At 43.7% G+C, this 14,286-nt stretch overlaps 1 protein-coding gene across 2 annotated transcripts in view; it reads left to right on the top strand.

Moving 5' to 3' along the window:
* ACBD6 (acyl-CoA binding domain containing 6) overlaps positions 1-14,286 on the top strand; it is a 140,716-nt gene that overhangs the window by 52,192 nt on the left and 74,238 nt on the right. The window lies entirely within an intron of this gene.

Here is a 14,286-nt window from a genome sequence, read left to right as displayed (position 1 = left end):
TTCTGTTTTGTTGTGCATATTCCATCATTTTGATCTCAGGAAATCAAAATATAAGTGAACTTTGACTTTCTAAAATATCCCAGACTCAGTGGGAAGTATCCTAAAGTGTTTAAGTGTAACATGGCATTTGTGTGACTTGCAATGGAAAATAAATCATAAATGGATGATTCCAAAGTGCTGTACAAGACACTGAGCTGGATATTGATAGTACTGTGTTTGAACAAGCAAACACCGGCAGTAGTTCAAACACTTCCTTGGGCATTGCATCCTATTTTACTGAGAAATGGAAAAGCTGGACTTCAGGGTTATCTCTGTATTCTTTTCAGAAAGGGCCAACAGATCTTTAACTTCCATTTGGACATTCACCAAAGATGGACAGATGTGATCTTGGTTTGCATATCATCTGAAGAATAGCACTTCTAGATGCCAGCAAACTGTCTTGTTCTGGCAACATTAGGTCTGAACCCAGGTCCTTGAACTCATGACCACCTGACCTAGAGATAAAAATGCTACTCATTGAGCCACAGTGGCACATTAGAATCTGAAACCACCTAGTCAATGCTGGGTGTTGAGCTTCAAGTAGGTTTAACTCCATAATCCTGTCAGCATAGTAGGCTGCATGGATTAGTGCTTTTCTTATTCTCCCCTCTTATTCTTGTTGTTCACCAAGTATAGTAGTATAGTGAACAAGTATAGTTCACCAAGTATAGTATAATTCTAGTTGGTTTAAGTACAGTAACTCCTCGCTTAACATTGTAGTTATGTTCCTGAAAAATGCAACTGTACGTGAAACGATGTTAAGTGAATCCAATTTCCCCATAAGAATTAATGTAGGGGCGGGGGGGAGAGTTAGGTTCCAGGGAAATTTTTTTCACCAGACAAAATACTGTATCTCACACACACACACACACACACACACACACAGTATAAGTTTTAAATAAACAGTTTAATACTGTACACAGCGATGATGATTGTGAAGCTTGGTTGAGGTGGTGAAATCAGAGGGTGGAAGATGGTGGGGTATTTCCCAGGGAATGCCTTACTGCTAAATGATGAACTAGCACTTAGCTGAGCCCTCAGGGGTTAATACGTTGTTCATGTAGCCTCACACTCTACAAGGCAACATGAATGGAGGGAGGGGAGACAGCATGGCAGACAGAGAGAGACACCCTGTGTGAGAGAGAGAGATGTGCATTGCCCCTTTAAGTATCCTGACCCCACTCTATGTACACTGCCTTTTTAAGTAGATCAGAAAGTTGAGAGAGCAGCTGTTGCCAGCAAGCTCCCTCCGTCCTGAGTCCTGTTGTCTTCCCCCCCAACACACACTCTATGGAGATGGGGTAAGGGGGATGCCCTGAGGGGGGGGGCACCCTGACATTAATCCCCCTCTTCCCCGCCCCTGCACAGCAAGCAGCAGGCTCCTGGGAGCAGCTCTAAGGCAGAGGGCAGGAGCAGCACATGGCAGTGGGGGGAGGGACAGCTGAACTGCCTGGCAATTGATAGTCTCCTGGGCGGCTGCCACACAGGGAACTTAGGGCAGCGGAGAGCTGACAGGGGGGCTGCGGGTCCACCCTGGTTCCAAGCCCCCACCAGCTAGCTCCAACGGGCTGCTCTTCCTGCAAGCAGTGGACAAAGCAAGCGGCTGCCAAATGACGACGTTATAAGGGAGCATTGCGCAACTATAAATGAGCATGTTCCCTAATTGATCAGCAACGAAACGTTTCCCAGGACGACTTTAAGTGAGGAGTTACTGTAGTCTAAGTCTCTTTTTGGTACACATGGAGCAGTGGGTTTTTTGTGTCATCCCCCCCCCCCCCCCCAGAGTACGTCATTCACATAGAATTTACAAATAAATGCAACAATAAATATTTTTCAAATATAAAATTTACCCTGCAAACATTTTCTGCAGTACATCTAATAATACTAAGCAGTGTGCTAATGATTGTGCTTTCTGAGTGTTCTTGCTGACCTTCTACAGAATATTTTTATTTCTTGCACACACAAGTTGTACCATTTTAATTATACTGGTATAAAGTGGTACAGCTCCAAGTGTGGACATAGTTATACTGGTACATGTGTGCTCCTACCTATGCATCTTATTTCCCTTTGCATATGGGCATAAATTATCTTGGTACAACCACATGCATACCAGTTTAGCAACATCACACTAGGGATTGTACCTGGTGCAATTATAGGATTGCAATAATGCAATTATATTGCATTCTCCTAAGTGACATAGTTATACTGATACAAAAACTCTGCATAGACCAGGCCTAAGAAAGATGGCAGTGGCATACTAGGCAAGTGAAGACATGGAAGCTTGACCACTGATTTGTATCAAGGTGACACAGTAAAGTGGGGTTGATGCTGGATACTGGGTAGAATTACCTTGCCCGAGAAGTTGAGTGGTTGGGGGTTTTGGGGTTGTTGTTTTTTTTAGGACACCTTGTATGGGAAGGGGAAGAATCAAAATACATTCTGTTAATTTTCTAGATTCTGTTCCATGAATGCTCCTAGATATAGATTCTGATGTCTTGCCATAGAGTCAAATGTTCAGTCACCAGCCCTGTTTTTAAAATGTGAATGCCATTATACAGTATGGTGAAACTTGTATTTTCCTATTGCACACCAAAGACAGTAATTTCTTTGCAGTGTTCAGTTGCATAGGCAACTATGTGCAGATAATGTGGTGGTTCTCAGTGCAAGACACACAAACCTATTGTGGAAGAGCTGTAACTGGTTGTGGAGTTGTATGGGGGAAAAGAACAATTTAATGCCCTGATCTAGCAAATACTTAAGCACAAATTTAATTTAAGCACATAAATTAGTCCCATTAACTTTGGTAGGGCTAGTCAGATGCTCAAAGATAAGCACATATGTAAGTATTTGCAGAGTCCTAACATATGAAAAAAATCACCTCATGTAGAATATGCTTTTTTTGAATCCATCATCATCACCACAATATAACTCTCACCAAACTTAGTTTCTGGCTAGCCACAAAAAGCAAAAAATTTCAGAATGTCCTACCATTTGCTCCCTAGAATTCAACTGCTGCAAAAGATATAGGGGAAAGGCAAGCTCTGAGCTAGCCAAATACCAAAGTCAGTGCTTCTTACATAACCAGTATCTAGACTTGTACCTGGAAACAGACTGGGTACCAGTGGAGAATGCAGTTGTTTACTTAAGAGGCAGGTACTGCATTCTGCCCTTTGAGAAGCTTTTGAATGGTGCCAGGAAACCAGAATAGAGATGAAAAGTTGCAGTCTCCAGGGTCAAATGCAGATGGTACAAGACTGGTTCAGGCTATCAAAAACATGTTTTAATGGTTACCAAAGGTAATGAGAATCAACTTTTCTTTAGGAAAATAGCTAAAAAGTATAAATGCAAAACAAGATTTTAATTGGTTATTTTAAATCAAGGTATCCTGCTTGCTGATTTAAATCATGATTAAAATTTGGGATTTAAAGTGATTTAAATCAACCTACTCTGCCACCAGTATCCCCTCTATCTTCAGATCTATCCAGACAAGCCATCTAGCCTTCATCCAGGACCCTAACTTCACTAGCATGCTTGGAAAAGAAAGGAATCCAGATTTAATGAGAAGACAGACGTGGAGCTGAATATAATAAGCAAATGGCTCTGAAGCCCCAAACCTCACCATCTTGCCAAGCAGCATCCATATACTCATTGACCAGAAACTGAGTAATAAATGGAACCTTTCAGGAGTGCTGGAACAGTTTTTATAGTTGCAGCACTGAAAGCGGAAACCATGTATTGGATGGTTATTCCTGCTTCAAGCCAGTACCCCTGAAACCTATAGACGCCTGCATGCGATAGCCATACGGGAAAACGAGCAGTTGCCCGTCACAACCATTTGGGTCTTCTCATGAAGAAATGAATAGAGCAACAATAAATCAATCCCATTGTGACATTGCACTCCATGTGATTTTATGAAAATATGCTAATGAGTGTGAATATAATGTAACTGGAATATGCTTCATGAAAAAGATGTCTTGTAAGGTATCATTACAAAACTTATAATCTACTGAGTGTGGTCATCCTATTTGTATAAATGTATCATTCTTGTATCTGAAACTAGAAATATAAAATATAACTCTGAGGTCCTATTGTAATTATGCAAGGTGTGGGCCATTAATGGTGGTTTGGAATCTTGATGGCTCCCATCAACTACGACAACTGGTTGTAAATGGCTCTGCTTACTTGCAAGCCTTCTTGTGAGTCAGGCCCGGAAGAATGAAGGCTTGGCGGGGTCTCACAGGACGTGTGACCATGTCATCTGGTACTGGAATCCATCATAAACCTGGTGCTTTTCCATTTAGAAGGAGGGATGTGGATCCAGAGAGACAAAAGATTCCTGCCTTGTGCCAAAGCTATATAAGGGGGTGGAACAGAACAAAGGAGGTTCCAGTCATGAGAAATCCCCTAGTTACCATCTGAGCTGGAGCTAACAAGAAATGTACCAGGGAAAAGGATAGGGCCCAGACTAGGAAGGAGTCCAGTCTGTGAAATAAGCTTATTGGAACATCTCTCAGGGTGAGATTTTATCTTTCCACAGTATGCATCCAACGAAGTGAGCTGTAGCTCACGAAAGCTTATGCTCAAATAAATTGGTTAGTCTCTAAGGTACCACAAGTACTCCTTTTCTTTTTGTGAATACAGACTAACACGGCTGTTACTCTGAAACCTATCTGTAATCAGTTTCTTAATGTATTAGGCTTAGACTTGTGTGTGTTGTTTTATTTTGCTTGGTAATTTACTTTGTTCTGTCTGTTATTACTTGGAACCACTTAAATCCTACTTTTTATACTTAATAAAATCACTTTTGCTTATTAATTAACCCAGAGTAAGTAAGTAATACCTGGGGGAGCAAACAGCTGTGCATATCTCTCTGTCAGTGTTATAGAGGGTGGACAATTTGAGTTTACCCTGTATAACCTTTATACAGAGTAAAATGGATTAATTTGAGGTTTGGATCCCATTGGGAGCTGAGTGTCTGGTGCTGGAGACAGGAGCACTTCTTAAGTTGTTTTCAGTTAAGTCTGCAGCTTTGGGGCGCGTGGTTCAGACCCTGGGTCTGTGTTGGAGCAAACTGGCATGCCTGGCTCAACAAGGCAGGGTTCTGGAGGCCCAAACTGGCAGAGAACATGGGCTCGGAGGTAGTCTCAACACATCAGGTGACAGTCCCAAGGAGGTCTCTGTGACCGAACCTGTCACACCCATCTGCTGCTAAAAGGAGTTGAAGACAAATCAACAGCACTTTGTGATCAGCTGTGTCAGAAGCTGTTGAAAGATCTAACAGAATCATCATGGACTATTGTACATCAACAGAAGGTCATCAGCAAAAGAAATAAAGCCAGTGTTTTCAAAATTGAGTATTTAAAGGAGTGCATCTAAATCCACATTTAAGTGCCTAGTGTGGAATCAGGTGTCTAGTTTTAGGCACTCAAGTTTGAAAATGTTGGCCAATATGCAATTGCCTTGTCCTGTCCAGGACTAAAGTCAGACAGGGATGTAGGAAGCTAGAAGAGTTGAGGTGTTGGTCTCTTACAGCTTTCTCAGTGATTTTCCTCAACGGGAGGATTTGAGGCAGAATGGAAAAACAGAAAAATATTAGGCCAAGACTACATATACAAATATCAACTGATTTAACTCATCCAGTTTCTAAACCGATTTAAGAATGTCCACACAAGGAAATTGCATTCGTTTATTTAGATCAGTTTAGAAACTGATTCAATTAAATAATGTATTTATATGTATGTGAATCAGCACTTAATAACAAAAGTAGGTTTCTTGCACTAAGGCTTAGCTTTTATCTTTTTGGGGGTGATATTGTCCTCCTGGAGGGGGCATTAATAATCACGTCAATAATGAGCAGGAGTGCCCCCTCCTCCCCCGGTGTAGAACAGTTGCTGCCACACTACATTGTTGAGATCACAAACCCCCGGGGTAGGAACTGTGTCTCCTTTTCTTTGTTTGTAAATTGCCCAGCACACTTTGGGCATTATAGAAAAATAACATCCATTGTTGAATCGTGGTAGAACTTGAAGTTTCCTCTTGAATGAGGGATTTTAAATTTTCTGAGATTCCAAATCCTGTGAAATAATATCGTGATTGTGATGTTTTCTGTTTCATATAACACAAGCATTATTCCCATCTTCTGTTTTCTAAACTCTCATTACTAGTACAAAATTGAACTCATTTGTCCACAAACAGTTGCAATTGAAGCTTCAGAAGCTTGGTTAATAAACACTGAAGTAAGTTTACCTGTCACCAGCAAAAAATCTTTTATGTAAGATACAAAATGAGGGACCACATCAAAAATACTGTAGAACTGCAAATAATCACTATAAATTTTTGCTGTGTTTGATATTATTCTATATCATCAAAAAAAATTTACATCTTATATTCCCAGCATCAGGTAAGTGGAAGCGTTTTCATTGCAGAGACTGGCCAGGAATCTGAAAATAATTTAATGCTGTTGTGTGGCTACTTTTTTTCATTTAAAATAAATAGTTCCTCATAGTTGTGCAGGCAGGCAACTTAACTTTGTCTCAGATGTGTTTCTTGAGCATTGGTTTTCTCAGGTTTCAGTTTCCTGATTAATCATTTCTGAATAAATTAAATTAGAAATACAAGTTGGATAACACTAAATAATTTGTGAACCAAGTAAAATTTGGATTATAGCGAGGGATATTTAAGAAGGACGCCCTTTTCTAACAAAAATCCCCACCTGGCATGTTCTGAGGGAAAGGGGACTTCTGAGCTCTATGTACTTCCTAGGAGGCCCTGATTTAATGGTGTAAGGTATAAGGTTAGGAACTGGACATAGAGCAAGAACTAAGATGTCAGCAAATGATGGGCTACACTTTCTTATCCCTGCCTTCTCCTGTGCAAAGATTTGATAGTCCCCATCATGCTTCGTAGTCCATCTGATGCCACATAAACCATCAAAATTTTATTAATCCCCCAAAGACAGGCAGCCATCTGGCCCCCACAGAGCTAGACCACACTAGGGCAAAACTGGAATGATTGATGGGCTCTGGAATTGATTAGTTGTTCTGAGAGACAAATGAACTGTTTTGGCAGAAAATACCAGAGGTCACTGCATGTGGTCAGACACAAAGGCCTGCAGAATTTTAAAGAGTTGCTTCCACTATAGACTTGTAAAGTTGCTATTTATTCACAATAATGGATTTTGAAAACATCCCAGTGATTTAAGAGTGTGTGTTTTCTTCTTTGGGAATGCGTTCATCTTAACTGATCATAAAACTGTAGAAATAAGGATCACAATTAGACTGTTCTTGGTTCGCTGGGAATTAAGGGCTCTTACTGGTATGATGTGTGCGCATGCAGAATGGATGCAGCTCAGTCGTCTGTCACTCACACAAATGTTGGGCTATAAATTTCCTCTGAAAGAACTCCTCTGATTGGAGAAAACCAAGCAAGCTGCAGCATGCACAGCCCTATTGCAAATAAGAGCCAGAAACAAAACACCCACAAATTTAGGCAGGCTTTGGGGTTTTTTTTAAACTTAGTGTTGTTTTAGATACAGCCCTTTTCATATGACAAATGTTACTTGTAATGAGATTATGGTTTTAAGGCTATTGAACTGACATTTTTGTTGGTTTGCTCTAGGTTTTACTGCACCCACTTGTGGCCTCAACCCTCCCCCTCCCCCCCCCCCCGGCTTGAGTTGATTTTCAAATACTAAGCTAGCAAAGGATGGTCCCCTGTCACAGAGAGAAATGATAGTGTTAAATGGCAGCCACTGTTTGGGTTTTAAACTGCTGCTCCTCATCCTACAATGCTGCTAATCTACAAAATTGCACGTGCATTTTTGTGAGGGGTGGGGGAATTGGATGACACATGTCTTATTACATCCGGAATGCTCTCTGAGGACAGCACACTAGTGTGCGGGCAAGTGGGCAACACCTCCCCAGAGAAAACCTGACTCTTCAGAATAAACTTCAGTTATGGATTTATTCAGACTGTAAAACCTCAGCTGGCATAAATAATTGAGAAAGCAAAGGTTTGTCTGTGGTGCATACCTCAGGGACACATGCCTACCTCCCTTCCTCCCACCACCTTTTCTTATGAAAATGATCCCAGTTGCACTGATAGATAATAACAACACCAAGCAATTAAAAGCTATGGGTGGCTGGAGAGAGGAGAAAAGGTTCAGTTAATGAGCTTTTCCTCTTCCTGTGCCCAGGAGAGCCTCCAAAGTGATGAGGCGATTAAAGCGAAGAGATAATTATAGATTACGTGAAAATGGGTCCCTTGGGGCAAGAGGGCCTTGACTTAAACAGTAACTGTTGCAAGTGTCTCCTGGCTCCGATGGTTGCCTGCCTCTGTGCTTCATTGAGCTTCAGTATGCTCAGCGGCACTGTGCCAAGCAGACGGGCAAAGCCACCTGTTTGCAGCACACAGGCTCTTCCTGGGCAAGGTGGTGTGCTTCCACCAAATCTTTCTGCACAAAGCCATTTTTGATCAATTCACAGAAAGGGGGAAGGAGACTGATAGTGATGGAGCATGGGTATCTGTTTGCTGCTTTGTTTTAAAGATGGCCTGCAAAGGCGGTGTACTGGGTGTTGCTCTTTCTGATGTAGAAAGGTCTGAAAGCCCTGGAAGAAGAGACATTCCATACTCTTTTTTTTTTTTTTTTAAACGTAAGAAATTTAAGTATTTTTTTTTCTGGAAGTCTCTATGGATGACTAGAGAGCCAGTATGAGGAAGTAAAGCATGGTTAATTGACAGCAAATTATTTATATTCAAGCTCTGTCAAAAATCTTTGGTTTAACAGCTGTTTAACTCAAATATCTTGCAAAGAGTTGGAAGAAAAGATCTGTTTAAGGGTATGTCTTCACTAGCAACATTAAAGTGCTGTGTAGTCACGGCACCAGCACTGGGAGAGAGTTCTCCCAGTGCTGTAAAAAAAAAACCACCCTCACAAGGGGAGTAGCTCCCAGTGCTGGGAGTGTGGCTCCCAGCGCTGGTGCACTGTCTACGCTGTCACTTTACAGCGCTGAAACTTGCAGCACTCGAGGGTGTTTTTTCACACCCCTGAGTGAGAAAGTTGCAGCACTGTAAAGTGACAGTGTAGACAAGGCCTAAGATTCAGTTGACCTGCCACATCTTTTCTTTTAAGGTTGAGAAAGTTCCCACTCCACATCTACTGCCTCCAATGAAGATTAGACTTGACATTCCTGGTACTTCTAAGGTGGGTGGTAGTATGGGTGGAGTGCGGAAAAACACCTTTTTTTCTTTTTTTGATAGTGTGGGGGGAGGAAGGAGAGGGGAGAAATTTTTGGAGCTTCCTTTGTCCATCATAAGGAAACAAAAAAGGGCACAACTTTGCAGTCAACTTTAAACAAACACTGGTTCCAGCTGACCTTTATTGGATCAGTAATATTAGAAGGTGACTCTAACATTATAGAAATAATCTACAGAGGGAGGCAAAACTACAGCTCCCATTACGCAGCTTTCCTATTTCCTCTGCACCTTTTCAGTAATAAGCCATGCGCATTTCTATGAACTTGAGTATTGTGATCTTTACTGTTTGTAGGTATCTTAAGGTTATCTGTCGCTTTTGTAACTTAATGTGGGTGAAAGGTGTCAGATGGACAGACGTAGTATTTTAAATCTTCCATTTATCCTCATTACCACTCAGGCAGCAACAGTGCAATGTTTTCCACCTTACTCTGTTCATATGCTTTGCTTCTCAACTGACCTATAAGCTCCATGCCTACTCTGTTCTTGGCCTATCTGCTGAATCTGCCACCAAGGGTGTCAGTGTCATTTGTGGACTGTACAAATATCGACATGGGATTGGACTGAACATAGCTACTCATTTAATATATTCTCTCAAACACTACTATTTTTCAGTAAAAATAAATAATCAGGAAAAAGCCAAACCCTCACCATTCCAAGTCTCCCCACCTGGAGCTCCCATTGTGTATCCTTATCTGTGTCTTCTACAACCTTGAGCACCATTTCAGCATGTAACAAATTAATAATACCAGTCCTCATTTGTATTTGGTTCAAGCCATAAAGGTGAGAGACTCTGAATCTCATTATTGATCCTTCAGCAACCCAATTTCTCTAAACCCAAAACCTCCTTTGGGTTCTCTCCTTTTTCTCATTTGGTGGCTTCCTATATATGTGAAAACGTATAAGCACATGAGGGATTAGATCTACTTTTCTCATGTCTGAGATGCATAGGAAACAAAATAATTACATAAAGACTTAGGATGTCTTCATTGGGACTAATACACACCTTCTTTCCATCCATCTATTTGAATCTGGGGCTTTTAGCAATTTTGAGCATTCATTTGTAGAATATTTTTGGGTGGGTGGAGAGCTCAAATTATTTTTGGCAAATTCAAGTGGAAATGCTAAATTTCCCAAGGGCATGACTACATGGGAAATTGACTAGCATAGTTATTCCAGAATAACTATTTCGCTATAGCAATTCCAGAATAATTCCCCAATGTGGACACACTTCCAAAATAAGTGACTTTATTTTGGAATAAGTGTCATCCACACAGGGGAGTTATTCTGGAATAGCTAAATCATATGGGACTAACTATCATGGAATAGTTATTCTGGAATAGCTATGCCAGTCAGTTGCCCCTGTGTAGGTAGACCAGGCCCAGGCATCCTTGGGAGAGAATTGTCGATCTTACTGGGAAGTTGCTCTGGGCTGGTCTGCGCTAGAAAGCTTTGCCAGTTTATACTGGTGTTGTTAAACAGACAGAGGCCTGGTCTACAGTACGCGATTATATCGAATTTAGCCGCGTTATATCGAATTAAAACTAAATCCGTCCACACAACCAACCCAGTTTTGTCGACTTTAAGGTCTCTTAAAACCAGTTTCTTTACTCCACCTGGGCAAGGGGAGTAGCGCTAAAATTGACATCGCTGTTCTGGATTTGAGGTACTGTGGATGCAATTCGATGGTATTGGCCTCCGGGAGCTATCCCAGAATTCTCCACTGTGACCTCTCTGCACAACGCTTTCAACTCAGATGCACTAGCCAGGTAGTCAGGAAAAGCCCTGGGAACTTTTGAATTTCATTTCCTGTTTGGTCAGTGTGGCGACCTGATTAGCAGAGGAGACCATGCAGAGTCCACCAGCACAGGAGACCATGCAGTCCCAAATGCCAAACGAGCTCCAGCATGGACCGAGCAGGAGGTACTGGATCTCATCGCTGTTTGGGGAGAAGAATCTGTTCAGTCAGAACTCCGTTTCAAAAAAAGGAACCCAAATATATATGCGAAAATCTCCCCGGGCATGACGGACAGAGGCTACTCCAGGGGGACACAGCAATGCCGTGTGAAAATCAAGGAGCTCAGGTAAGCCTACCAAAAGACTAGAGAGGCAAACGGGCGCTCCGGGTCACAGCCCCATACATGCCGCTTCTACGATTAGCTGCATGCAATTCTGGAAGGGGGACGCAACCACTACCCCACCACTGTCTGTGGCACCTGCAAGGGGGGACTCTCGCAGAGTGGGGAGGATGATTTTTTGGAGGAGAAAGAGGAGGAGGAGGAGGACAGTGCACAGGCAGCAAGCGGTGAATCCGTTCTCCCCGGAAGCCAGGAACTGTTCATCACCCTGGAGCCAATACCCTCTGAGACCATGACGCCGGAGAAGGCACTTCTGGTGAGTGTACCTTTTGTAAATATGATGCAGGGGTTAAAAGAAAGTGTGTTTACTGATTCGTTTGCCCTGAAGACTTGGGATGCATTTGCGTCCAGTATAACTACAGGAAAAATCTGTTCACGTTTGGCTTAAAGGGTCAGAGCCCGTGGTGGGAAACCCATCCACACTGGCCTGTTGGCGTTTGGCCTAAAGGGCGCGGGGTAGTGTGTGTGTGAGACATCCCAGAGAGACCACAGGCCCTCCTTTTAAATGGCCAACCCACCAGGCATTGCTTGGTTTGGGATAGGAGGTCGCCACAGTTCGAAAGCATTGTAATGAATGCAGAAGAAGCAGAACTCCACGTGCCCCTAGGGCTTACCATGGCTGCCTGCAAGCTGAATGCTGTTGCCCAGCCGCGTGTGATGCAGTCAATCAGTATAAAAGGCAAAATGCGACCTTGTACAGAAATAACATGTGTTAGGTACTATGAATTGCTTGTTTCACTGAGAAACAGTCTCCCCTTTGTTCTCTAAAATGTGTCTTAAACTTCTACCCTCCCTTTTTCTCCTCCCACAGGTGCAAATGTTTCAACGCGCCACCTATCAACTCTGTCCCAGAGGCTGGCCCAGATTAGATGGTGGAAACAATGCACTTGAGAAGACATGTTTGCAGAGCTTATGCAGTCCTCCCACACTGATAGGGCACAGCTGAATGCATGGAGGGAAACAATGGCAGAGTCCTGGAAAGCGTTCAGTGACCGCCATGAGAACAGGCAGGATGCCATGCTCAAGCTGATGGGGGAGCAAACTGACATGCTCTGCTGTCTGGTGGATCTTATGAGGGAAAGGCAGCAAGAGCACAGACAGCCGCTGCAGCCCCTGTATAACCGGCCTCCCTCTTCCCCAAGTTCAATAGCCTCCTCACCCAGACGCCCAAGAACACGAGGGGGGAGGCTCCGGGGACCCACCCACTCCACCCCAGAAGATTGCCCAAGCAGCAGAAGGCTGGCATAGCCTAAATTTTGATTTGTAGTGTGGCCTTGTCCTTCCCTCCTCCCCCCTGTCCCACCCCACCCGGGCTACCTTGTGTTTTATCTCCCTGTGTTTTTAATCAACTAATAAAGAATGCATGGTTTTGAAATAATAGTGACTTTATTTCCTCTGCAAGCTGTGATGGAAGGGGGGAGGGCGGTTTGCTTACAGGCAGTTAGAGTCAAGAAAGGGGGCGGGTAACATCAAGGAGAAACAAACGCAACTATCACACCGTAGCCTGGCCAGTCCTGAAACTGGTTTTCAAAGCTTCTCTGATGCGCAGCGTGCCCAGCTGTGCTCTTCTAATCGCACTGGTGTCTGGCAGTGCGAAATTGGCCGCCAGGCGATTTGCCTCGACCTCCCACCCCGCCATAAACATCTCCCCCTTACTCTCACAGATATTGTGGAGCACACAGCAAGCAGCAATTACAATTGGAATATTGGTTTTGCCGAGATCTAACCTAGTCAGTAAACTGCGCCAGCGTGCTTTTAAACAGCCAAATGCACACTCTACCACCATTCTACACTTGCTCAGCCTATAGTTGAACTGCTCTTTATGACTGTCCAGGCTGCCTGTGTACGACTTCATGAGCCATGGCATTAAGGGGTAGGCTGGGTCCGCGAGGATAGCTATAGGCATTTCAACATCCCCAACAGTAATTTTCTGGTCTGGGAAGTAAGTCCCTTCCTGCAGCTGTTCAAACAGACCAGAGTTCCTGAAGACATAAGCGTCATGCACCTTTCCTGACCATCCCACCTTGATGTCGGTGAAATGTCCCTTGTGATCCACCAGTGCTTGCAGCACCATTGAGAAGTACCCCTTGCGGTTTACATACTGGCTGCCCTGGTGGTCCGGTGCCAAGATAGGGATATGCGTTCCATCTATCGCACCACCACAGTTAGGGAACCTCATCGCAGCAAAGCCATCCACAATGGCCTGCACACTTCCCAGAGTCACTACCCTTGATAGCAGCTGGTCAATGATTGCGTTGGCTACTTGGATCACAGCAGCCCCCACAGTAGATTTGCCCACCCCAAACTGATGCGCGACTGACAGGTATCTGTCAGGTGTTGCAAGCTTCCAGAGGGCTATCGCCACTCACTTCTCAACTGTGAGGGCTGCTCTCATTTTGGTATCTTTGCGCTTCAGGGTAGGGGACAGTGAGTCACAAAGTTCCATGAAAGTGGCCTTACGCATGCGAAAGTTTCGCAGCCACTGGGAATCATCCCATACCTGCAAAACTATGTGGTCCCACCAGTCTGTGCTTGTTTCCCAGGCCCAGAATCGCCATTCCAAGGCATGAACCTGGCCCAACGCCACCATGATGTCCCAATCGCCACATGCCATGCTTCTAGGAACGTCTGTGTCCATGTCCTCATCGCTATCGTAATTGCGTTGTCGTCACTTCCTTGCCTGGTTTTGCAGGTTCTGCACATACTGCTGGATAATGCGCGAGGTATTTACAATGGTCACAACTGCAGCAGTGAGCAGAACGGGCTCCATGCTTGCCGTGCTATGGTGCCTGCACGGTAATCCAGGAAAAAAGGCGCGAAACAAAGGAGAGCAGGAGAGCAGAGTTGCAGCGGAAGC

This window comes from Lepidochelys olivacea, assembly GCF_965140295.1.
Source record: "Lepidochelys olivacea isolate rLepOli2 genome assembly, chromosome: 8".
NCBI lineage: Eukaryota > Metazoa > Chordata > Testudines > Cheloniidae > Lepidochelys > Lepidochelys olivacea.
The sequence above is the reverse complement of the archived record's forward strand: the minus strand, read 5'-3'. Positions and strand labels throughout refer to the sequence as shown.